The following is an 11,812-nucleotide window of genomic DNA, read 5'->3' on the forward strand; positions in this document are numbered from 1 at the left end:
TCTGTATAGGAATCTGATGAGTCATCAAACCAGCTAAATCAATACAAAATTCCTGCTCTAATATCCCACTGCAGAGGTTGAAAGGGTAAGGGGTAGGTACTTGACAGTCACCTCTCTATCATCTCTGTTTTCACTGTGTATACTGTTTTCCAGCTCACCCATTTGTTCTGTTTGCAAACTTAAGCCTATTTCACTTAAGTGCTTTCCCAGACAACTATAAATAGGCTCTTGGAAATGGTAATTAAGTCAGGACCACATTCACTCACAGGAATTTAACAACTTCTCCTGGCAGAATACAATTGTTTTTTCCTCCTGTGTTCAGGTCTTAGCAATTGGCCACAGAGGACCTGAATGGTTTAATGGTTCGAACCATTTGCAGTATGATACTTTACTGGCATGTTATTCTTTTCACCTGATTATACATGCTGCTATTAATCTTTTTTTTTTTTTTCCAAAATAATAATGTTGAGAAACAGATTCAGTCTGAACTCGGATCTGTCATGTGCCCAAAATAAAGCAGGACTATGGCAGGGAAAGTAGAACTGACTTAGAGGAGCAAAAGCCTGGAGCATGAGATGGTGAGTACTAGGAGAACCTGCTGAGACATCAGCAGAGAAAATTGCAAACTCAAGTATATAAAATATGCTTCAGCTGACTGTGATTATAATTTAAGGTGTATTATCCTATACTGTACATACCACATATTATACTATTTTCAGTGAGTGTAATACCAAATATTGTGTTACTTGTGTCATTGTAACACATTGTCATAAGGAAAGAAATTGCTTTTTCACTTAAAAAAAAGTTTTGTGGAATTTAGATTGAAAAGATTTTTTTTTAATGTTAATCTTAAGCTTGGGAAAAAAAGAGTTATCTTTTGGAACTCCGCTTCACTTTATACTTAAAGTAAGAGAGAGTGATTTGCCCTGTTAGATTTTACCAAAAACCTGTCATGCCAGCCCACTTTAATACACCCAGTGACCACAGACCACCACATTTCAGCACCAACAGGACATTATTTTTTGCATCCTGGCCTCAGAGTTAACACGTGGGCTGTGCCATCCCACGGCCAGGAGGCCCCCTCGGGGCTGCCAGGCTCTTTCCCATTTGGACAGGCTGGTTGGCGAGAGGTTTTTGGAGGCCTGAAGACTGGTGTTTGTCTTGCATTGATTTGAGAGATGGTAAATGTATTCATTCTCCAGTTTAAAATATTTTAAAAAACAGAAATAGAGAACTTTCTAGATAAATTACCACATATAGGCTCTCTGCAGGATTGCCCGGCACATTTGCTCAGTGACTTCCAATTACTTCAACAACACTGTAGTGCTTGTTCTCGTATTGACATCACCGGAGAGATATTTGTTCCAGCACAAGATGTTTGCTGTATAGAATATGCCCAATTTTGCTTTACAAAAGCACATTATTACAGTTCATTTTTCATTTTCATCCAAAGATGTATTGTCTGTGGCATTGCATACTCTTAGGAAAAAAAAAATAAAACAAGAAAACATACCGTCCCTCTTTTTCTTTTTCTGTCTAAAGAAACATTCCAGTTCACATGCATTCCAGTAAATATACATTCCAGTTCAGTAATATGAGAATAACACTAGTGATGTGCTCTCTGATTCTGATTCTGAAAACGTGCTATAAAACCTCTGTAACCTAGGAATGATTGTATCAGGTCATACTGAAGACCCTACTGAACACAGCCTAGTGCTGTGTTTCTTGCTGTGGTCACTGGCTGCTGCCCAGAGGTGAGTATAACAACAAATCAAGCATCTAGTGATACTTTTCCAGAACCTCCTTCCAGTCTCCAGCAACTGCAGTCCATCTTAGGATGTTCTGACCCAGAGGAGTCCTGGTATTCAACACCTCTTCAGGGATTTTCTTCACTGAATTCATCCAATTGTTTGTAGCATCCACAATACCTGTGGATACCTCTTATCTATCCACTTTGAGGAGTATTACCTTTTGGTTTGAATCTTCTTCATGCTATTACTGGTTGATGACTCCTATTCGTTGTATTTAAAGAGGCAGTGATCATGCTGTCTTCTCCGTGCAGATCCATCATATCCTCCCTCCACCATTTCTGTGAAGTGTGTTCACAGCCTTATGGAGGAAGAAATCTCTTCTTCACATCACTCAGCTTGGACTGAAGTGATTGTTTTTCCTGGGTCACTATGATGACTGACCAGCAAATTAAAAAACAGTTTGGTCAATAGTCCCCACTACTCTGTCCTTTCTTCAGTGAAGGAAAAATTACAGTCCAGTGGTTTATTTTGGCCTTCAGCGCATGTTTCAGATGGGGAGGATGTATGTGGAAATTTTGTATCTCAGAACTATAAATGGGCTATAAAAGTTCAGAAATCCCTTACAGAATTCCCCACTATGCCCACATCAGTAAAACTTAGCCATATTACTATTGTTTTAATGTATATAGGAATACTGCATTCATAGCAAGAATAGTTCCTCTTATCTAGCAGTCACTGGTATTTTTTCTGGGATTTTTTTTTGCTTTTTTGATGTTTGTTTATTCTAGACAGCTCTGTCAACCCAGCTGGATGGATACTGTTCTTTTAAACCAACAACACCCTCAAAAATCAAGTCAATATTCTATGATGGTGTAATAAGTCATTGCAGGATGTGTGCAGAGAATTTCTAATGTTCAAAATAATAAAATAAAAATAAGCAAAAATAGTTTGATGCATCTCCTTTGTAATTTTTGTGCTTTATCATCCATTAAAATATACTGTCTCACCAAAACTGCCTAGAAAAATTACCTCGGCAGAAGACTTCTATGAGCGCTGAGAGCTTTTAAAGTTCAGATGTCCTTAGGTTCTTGTTAAGTTCACATTAACCTTTACATTTAAACCGACTTCCAAAGAGGGTTTTTTTTTTTTTCAAATACAGCTGGATTGATACTCTCAGTGATCACATATAATCCTAAAGAGTGTTTAAATGATCATTCCAATCGCTTAGCAATTGATTTTTAAAATGTAATTCTAGGATCTCTCTACCCTTTAAAATCAAATTTGTAAAATCAAGACTGTACTCCATTATTTTATCTTTACTATAGGAAAATCTGCAAGTTTTTTTTAATACCTAGTATTGTAAAATCCCTTAACATATTGTCTTAAAATAGCAATGATATAGACTAAGGAAAAGCATCTGCTGAGCCCACTACGCTGAATTAAGATCAGTACCCAGTAGTCAGCTTTTGTCACTAAACAGAGCAATATCTGGCACAGAGTAAAAAATCTAGTTCTCTGTTTGTTACTTTCTCATCTGTACAGAGAAAAACCCTATAGTCAAAGTCGCTGCCTTCAGAACTCTTTGATGCTGGGGACTTTGGCTGCTGAATTACTCCTTGTTTCAGCCAATATAATGTTGAAGATTTGGTCCAGTTCCAAGCAGAGAGAGCTTCTCTTTACTGCCCATCTAGAAATGTGAATGTTTTTTTCTCTCTCTGTTGACTCTACCAGCAATGCAGGCTTCTATCTTTGGAAGCTCTGAATTATGTCTAAGTCACACACTTTGAATTGCCTGAAGTAGATGATGAAAATACTACCCTTTAGTAATATCTGTTATAAATGGCTGCCCATCATCATGAAGAATTTTGTGGCAAAGGCAGGGATGCAATCCAGTTCTCTAGGGCAGAAGGCAGCCGATTTAATCATCAGACTTTCTCTTTGTGCAGTTTCTTGCCTCATTCACTAAACACTTCCAGCTTTTGGAATGCTAAAGTGAAAAATAAAAAGTTCTATTAAAACCAAAGTTGAAATGTTTAAAATGACACTGTGTGAGCTGCTGAAGAGACCTTTCTGGACAAACATGATGGCCCCGATCAGTGGTGCTGATGTGAGGTGCTGGGTGGTCCAAGGGCTATGTGTGATTCCTTCATTACTCCAACCCTGGGGTTGCCAGGGGAAAATTTACTCTGGGGGAAAGTTAAGGGGCTGCAGCTTTTTCCTTTTAGCAGTTCCCAGGATTCTGCAGACTTCCAGTTGAAGGATGGGAAGGGGGCTGCCAGGTACAAACTTCTAGGCATGACTAGCCTAAAAGGTGGGCTGTCTACTAAATTATTCCTGGGTTTGTAGGTGTTTGACACCAGTTCTGCCAATCACTAACAGGGCTGGGGAAAACAGATCTTTAGGCTATTATATGTTTCAGAGAATTGAATCAATACCAAAAATAAATCCAAAACAAACAGTATGTGCAACATGCATGACTTCTGATAAAACATAATATTAACCTGTGCCTGAGTTGGAGATTATGGATTAGATTTAATTTAATTGATTTAACTTAATTAGCAGATCTGATAGAACAATAGAGAGGTCACATACGAAAAAAGAAAAAATAAAACATTAATTTAAAATGTTATTTGGAATGTGATAGTTGTGTATGTGAAAGCTGTGGTAGTCCTTCGGCTTTTCTCGCTGACCTCCAATTGGAATACATTGTAATGTGCCTTTCTGTAACCACTAGCTCTTCTGAAGTTTTGACCAGCATATTTAGGATGGCCTGTATCCTGCTGTGAGAATAAAGGAAAGTCAAGAAAATGAACAATGACCATTGTAGGTGACGTTCTCTTTTCTGTTGTGAGATTCCTGACTTTGTTTTTTTTGCTTTCCATGGCTCTCATCATTATGATGAAGTTTTGGGACCCTACAGTACTAAATATGCCCTTGCAACATATGTCAGTGGTATGCTTTGGGACTGAAGTAGTAGATTTTTGATTTTGGCTGGAAAACTGGAAAACCTTATAAATGACATCTTTCTTTCACAACGATTATTCCAAAGCAGGATTTTTTTTCCTATGGGACAAATTGTATATGAACTTGGCCAATAACATCTAATTTTTCTAACATCATTATCCTTTGGGGGATTCATTTGGGGATATCATTTTACTTTACTTCTAGTTAAATGACATATAATCCTCCCCACCTCCCATTATTTATTACTACTCTGTGAATAGATTCTGTAACTTGGTTTTATTAACAAGAGATATGACTGCATATTTGGTAGTAACTTGCTTGATATCAAGGCAAAAAGCCACAAGATTAGAATCATATTTCTCAAAAACACTTTCTAACAATAGATAGAATTCACACCAAAGAACATCTTGCTAAGAATAGATGGAATTATTGTGTAAAAATGCTTCAAGCACAATGGAAAAAATTCCAATAATTTTGGCTGGGAGTCTGTGACAATTTGTGACAAAAAGAAAACGATGCTGTCACAAGCACAGAAAAATGTTTTAGCTCTACTAGGGTGCTTCTTGATTGTTCACCCTCGGCTGAGTGTTCCAGTGTTTTTTGGAAGAACTTACTTTTTTAACAATTTGTTGCCTTAGGTTTTTGTCTATGTCCTATATTAAAAGTGTAATTGTAACTACCATACGTGAACAAAAACTGAGATTACCTTTTCTTTGGAGCACTGTTTTCTGAATGTGTATCATCTCAGTGTAACTTGCTTTGACAAGGAAGAGTGCTTCAGTAGTGACTTCAAAGTAGTCTTCTTCAGGTCAGAAATTACACATTTATGATAGCTGCATAACATTTGACTGCAGTTAGACTGCTAGTGTGTTGCAGCTACTTATTACACTAACACCGTACCATTCTTTCCTAATACTCCCCTGTCTCTTGCCACATTGCTCCCTGTCTTTACTTTTCAAGCTCATTCTTCTTAGTTGTAGCAGAAGAGGAGCCTAAGATGCTTATACACTACCCTATAATCAGCATAATTGACAACAGCGATTTCTTCATTCACATTTTTAGCACCTTCCTCATACCTGGGAGAGAAAACCAGTTTCTCAGTTTAGAACTATGCAGTGTTTCTCACAGGTGACAATCACGCCATCCCACTGAAATTCCCATGAGAAAGGACAGCCCATAGTTTGGGTAGAGTCAACATACGTGAAACATACGTGTTTCATTTTAATGACTTGAACAAATCAGTCATCCACAGAGATGCTGGAAACTGTATCCTAATCACCGAGGTAAATGTGCTAATGTCCAGCTCCAGTGATACCGTATTGAACGAAACATGATTTTTCATTAGGCCTGTAAGGTTTGTTTCTACGAATCCTACCAGCACAGGAGCCGCTTTTGCAGCTTGTGGAGCCACAGGCCCCGGGCCACTGCACCAGAGGAGACGTGACCCCACAACGCCAGCGCGCAGCAGCATTTGTCGGTGGTGCTTGGCCGGACCCCGGGGCACGTGCCTGCCAGCGCGGCCCCGCTACGCGCGTGACGCAGAAAGGTGCCACCACTCACTGCCACGTCCCCCCTTCCCTTCCCTCTGCATCCCCATGAGCTAAAATCAAAGCCAGCCGGCTGCATCTGGGACGGGAGACCAGACCCCGAGCCGCAAACCACTGACACGTTGGTCTGGCTGCAGGGCAGCATGAGACAGGAGCCAGCTGTGTGAATCTAATTCCCAGGGTGTACTTGGCATGTCTGTGTATTAAAAGCAGCGAGGCCTGATTTTGATTTAGCAAGTCTTTGCTCTGCCAAAGCAGCTGAACGTAAATGTCCCTGTGTACCCCATCTGCAGAAATTTAAAGCCTACTGTAGAAAAATGAGTGAGTTGTCGTTTGTATTTGATTTAAATGCTTTGTGAATTTAATTTTGGACTTGCCTGCCTATAAATTTGGAATGATCTAATGAAATCTGTTCATGGCAGTTCAAATTAAATGTGCACATTTCGGTGTAGGCAGGGCCAAGATATCAGAATTCCTGATGCGTTATATAACTGATAGGAAGGTTAAGTTTAAAGTTCTCCTGAGGGCACCCTTTCAGAAGACAGCTTAATTCCCTTTTTCCAAAAATCACTGTGCTTTTTTCCATGCAACCTGCTTGGTCTTCCCTATCTTTTCTCGTTCTGTGTGCAAAGCACTCCTACATTTCAAAATCTTTAGAAAGAGTCTTGTCTGGATGCCAAATTTCCCTCAGTTAATTTGTGTCTTCAGACTTCACTTCCCATACTAGCCACAAAATGTAGAACTGCCTCTTTAAAAAGAAAAAAAATTAATGAGTGCAACTTGCAGTGCTTTTTACGTTCTTTCACATTTTCCTGCCACGCTTCCTTTATTTTTTTCTTTTATTAGGTTAATTGTAATTTCATCTGGCTTAGGCATCTGTCATCTTGTTTATCTTTTCTGTACTACGCATACCAACGGCACTGCATAAATAAGAGTACAAAAGTGTTTATGTTAATAACAACAAACATACAGGGAATTGTTCTATGTCAGGTGCTACCTTAGAGTATTCACTTAAAAGAATAGACTACCAATGAACGCTGAACACCTGTTTTTTACATTCTTTAGTAAATGACTAATGTTTATGTACAAAGAGAAGGTGACATGAGTTGCAAGCTGTAGCAGCTGGTAATCACATTGCCAAATCTTTACAGATGCTAGCCAATTAGCAAACCCAGCAGTTTTAGTTTTGTGAATTCCAACCATGAGCTTTATTTACATGCAGCTAACTCAAATATTACATTGCTGCTGTATCCACACATAAGCCAAAGAACTTCCTGCAATCGGCTCCTGGGCCAGTGCGTGCCCCGTAGAAGGACAGCTGAGACAGAGCAGTCACAAGATTTATCCTGCCTGTCGTCACAGAAGATTTCACTCGATATCGAAGAAAGAGGAAAAAGATCTTGTATGTAAGCAATGTGAAGCCGTACAAGATCCCTAGAGGAGGGCAAACCTAATTTCCTGCCTCCCTGGGATGGAGGGCAGGCAGAAAGGAGGAGGAAAGCAGATATCTCCGTAGTTTACAGCAAAATAGAAATTCCAGCTCACAGATACCAAGAAACAGAGGCCTGAAAATCAATATGAAGTTCCTCCTGCCGAACACATTCATGTGAAACTGATCTTTGAGAAATGTCTCCATAAATGCAGATAAAAAGATATGAAAAGGACCCCTAATCTTCCCAGAAACATGCAAAGAACATGAGAATCTGAGCAACAAACATTTCTAGAGGAGAGAATATTTCATTGAAATGAAAATCATAGCAGCACGCTACATTATATTCAACAGGCATCTTCAGTCTGGAGGGAAACAGATTTTCCATACTCCTACCCAAGCAATGCCAGAGGCAAAGACAGTGGCTTGATTCACAAACCTCAGTCTCCAATTTGCCTGCTTCATGGTATTGCAAGTTAAAAGGCAGCACAGAAAACCAAAAGAGAAACCAGCTATCTATCTGAAGGAAATCACTTGTATTCCAAGGAAACACTGAATTGCAATCTTCAGAAGTCTCTAAGAAAGCTATATAGCCAAACAGATTCTTATGGAAGCACCAAAATTAAAAAACAAAGCATTAATTATTACATTATATTCATGCAAATTAAAAGTAAACCTATGATTTAATTCTTAATATTGATTGTGTTTTTCTATTCCCTGGTTGTAAGAAAAAAAAAATCTTTTTAATGAATTCCCAAGATTGGCCACAGTCCTACAAATTCTTTAATATGAAAATCTGTAACTTCACTCATGCATATGAGGCTGCTCACACACATGGCATAGGCATTTTAAGGATCAACCTATATTTAAAAACTATGAACAAGGAATAAAAGTTGTACCTATGTCATCAAAATGTTGTTCTGTCTGTTTGAATTCCGTGTTTCATATTACATATTTTGTCATCTTTCACATCATTATCTTTACTGAGAGCTGCCTATATAAAGGTATAAAATCTTTTTTTGAAAATTAATGTTCCTCTCTCCGTCTCAATCCAGTTTGGAACTTGGCCCAAGCCTGAAAATTCTCTGTCTCAAGAAAGGTTTGTGCCACTAGGCAGGGCACAACACAGACCTACATATATACAAACACTCCCTTTCACTGCACCATACTGCAATTTCTCCCCAGTTTCACAGATCTTCATTAGAAAGCAGATTTATGGGTAATTCTCATCCAAAAGAGAGCTGTCCTGAGGGCATCTGAGATAAATTAGGTGTAGCACCTTTCCATTTTTGACAGTGTTAGTCTTGCCCAGACAGTTTTTGCCTTCCGTCTCCTTTCTGGTATTACCCTATCAGTGTTACCTGCTAAGGAGTTTCCCCTCTCCACCTCCATTGAATTCTCTATTTTTCATTCAGATAAACAAGTGAAAGCTGGTATTTTAGAGGACTTAGAGAATTAGTTGCCCAACACTGATTTCTAGTCAAAAGCAGCTGAGCACCAATCACTCTTAAGCCTTTTGAAAAATCCCAGCCCAGGCAGTGTATGAGTACAGTGTACAGTTAGCCTCCTCTCCCAGCTTGCTTAAATAAGCCTGAAATCATATCAGCTTAAGTAGCATATATTTAAATGGTAGAGCAAAGTGCACCTTATTAGCTGTCTTTGATATTTCTAAGAATTATGCACAATTTTATTATCTTAGTTCTGTAATACCTAAGTATCTAAGTCCTTCTGAATATTTATTGCATAGTTTGAAGTGGATGTCATGCTGAACTCTACTACCCACATACTTGAACTGTAGATTTAAAGAGAAGATTAAAAATCCAATGGTTCCTACATGGTCAAGACTCTTTCTAGTTGCATTATGAGAGAATCAGAAGTTACTTTTAAATAAAAAGCTTTTGTTTCCACAGAAATTCTCCGAAGGAAGGAAGGGTCTGCCAGAACGAGCCTCAGGTTGGTTTCATTTTACTGGCATAAGAAAAGCCATTTGATGGTTTGCCTTCAAACTGAACCCAAACCATCTCATCACAGCTTGTCCAGGCCCCACTCCAGATCAGCTCCCTTGGCCAGATTAAAGTCTGAACAACCTCAAGCATGCATAAAAGTTTGGTATGTGATACACAGTGTGTTTCCCAGGACACATTTCTTTGTAATGTCTACTTTCCTGAACTTTCAGAGATGCAGCAGCATAGTGGAGTGGAGATTATCAAACAATGCTCAAGCACCAAGAAGATTAAAGACAGAAAGGAGACAAACCTCCTGGACTTTAGGAAACTGAGGTATTCGGAAAACAAAGATTATCCTTCTGCCTTTAAAACTGACAAAAAAAAATCTTCAATAAAGCTTAATTATTTTTGTCACAATGCTACAATTTGGACATAAAAAAGAGTTGTTACAATAAACACATCCTTTGTAGTTGCATCAATAAAAAATGGGAGTGACTGTCTCAGCCCAGGTTGCAGGAAACAGAGTGGTCTACTGTGTTACCACAGCCTACTGCAGTTTCTAGGAGATCTAAAACTACATAGTAATCTAAGAGAGTTATGGGACAGTGCTGTTTCTATAACAGACTCATGCTTATAAGGTTCATTCTTCATGTGCCAAAGTAGAACTTTGGATATATTATATATAAATTCAGTTCTGTCCTGTAGATATAAACAGAACAATACTTTCTGTTGCAATTTGGAAACATGTTTTTTCAAGTAATACTAACATACTTCTCTCACATCGTAGCATCATGCCGTGTAGAACAGAGCAAGCACCCTAGGAGGGCTCCATTCCAACTCACTACAGCATGTCAATATTGTGCAATTCAACAAGCCTCATGGGCTCAGTCTTGCATTACTGGAGTCAACAGAAGTTATGAAATTGGTTTTCTAGAAATACTAGAACTTTAAGGTTAGTAGAACAGAACAGAATGAATCGAAAGGTGAGAAAAAATGTGAAGGTAGCAGGGGCATCTTCATTCCCTTTCCTGCAAATTCTAAATTTGACCTTAAAAAACACATTGTGAACACCAGGGATAGTAAAAATTGTAACTGTGTCCAAAGGAAAAAAAGTACTGCTCAAGTGTTCAAAGTCTGTTAAGCTATGTATTCTTTTAGGGAAAAAGCTTTCTTGAATGAAGATCACTTTCATTAGTGTATGTCGCCCCGTATGCTCTAAAAATTCAATGAAACTACACAAGAGAAGAAAAAGAAGAGAGCATCTATATAAATAGATGAATTATATGAATAGAGTTATGAAAAATAGGGCTAAATGGACCTAAAGGACTTATCATGTCTAACCTGCATCCAGTGCCTCAGCCCTGTACCTCCTGAGAAACCAGTCTGGTGTTTTTCTATTGTATTTGTAGACAGTGGAGAGAGGCAGGCTTTTGAAGAAAAGGATTTGGAGCTGGACTTCCAGATTCAGCTACATTATAAATTCTGTGAATTATGTTCTGAAGAACTCTGTCTCTTGTTTTCTATAGGAAGGCCTGGGTGACTTAAAGCCTTTGCTGCACATGTGAGTGTAAATGTGTATGTGTGTGCGTGCATCTCCCTCTCTTCTTCTCTATCTGGTCCAAAGAAAAAGCCACTTTCTTACCCATGCAGACCATATTGGTCTGCAAGGCCTGAAGAGGGAAAAAGAAATTGCCATAAAGGCATTTACTTGATCTCAGTGGTGCCTGCTGGAAGCTTAGTGTTTTCTTAAAATGCCTGTTTAGCTGTCAGGATATTGATATGAAAGCTTAAATTCACATTCCTTCTTCTGAAAGTCTTCATCATCAGGATATAAATGAAGGGGTATACATGAAAATGCTATGGTCGAGGAGAAATTTGCCTCCTAAAGAGGAGTTCAGTGGGAAGGATAGGAATAGTGCTTATTATTTAGCTACTCATTACTGGTACATCATTTAGGAAGTTGAATAACATTTAGTTATTCATTTCTTGGCGTGCATCTGTGACCATAAGCAGTAATTTAACTTATACGCCCTCTGCTGCCTCTTCAGTAGTGTAACACAAAATCAGCCCTAACAAAAAACCTCTTTAGTACGTTTTTGTTCAGTTGCTCATATAAGCGCATGTTCATAACATATATTTGTTATGAACAACCTTCAATTGTTGTGGAAGTTTTCA

This window comes from Dromaius novaehollandiae, chromosome 1, assembly GCF_036370855.1.
Source record: "Dromaius novaehollandiae isolate bDroNov1 chromosome 1, bDroNov1.hap1, whole genome shotgun sequence".
Taxonomy (NCBI): domain Eukaryota; kingdom Metazoa; phylum Chordata; class Aves; order Casuariiformes; family Dromaiidae; genus Dromaius; species Dromaius novaehollandiae.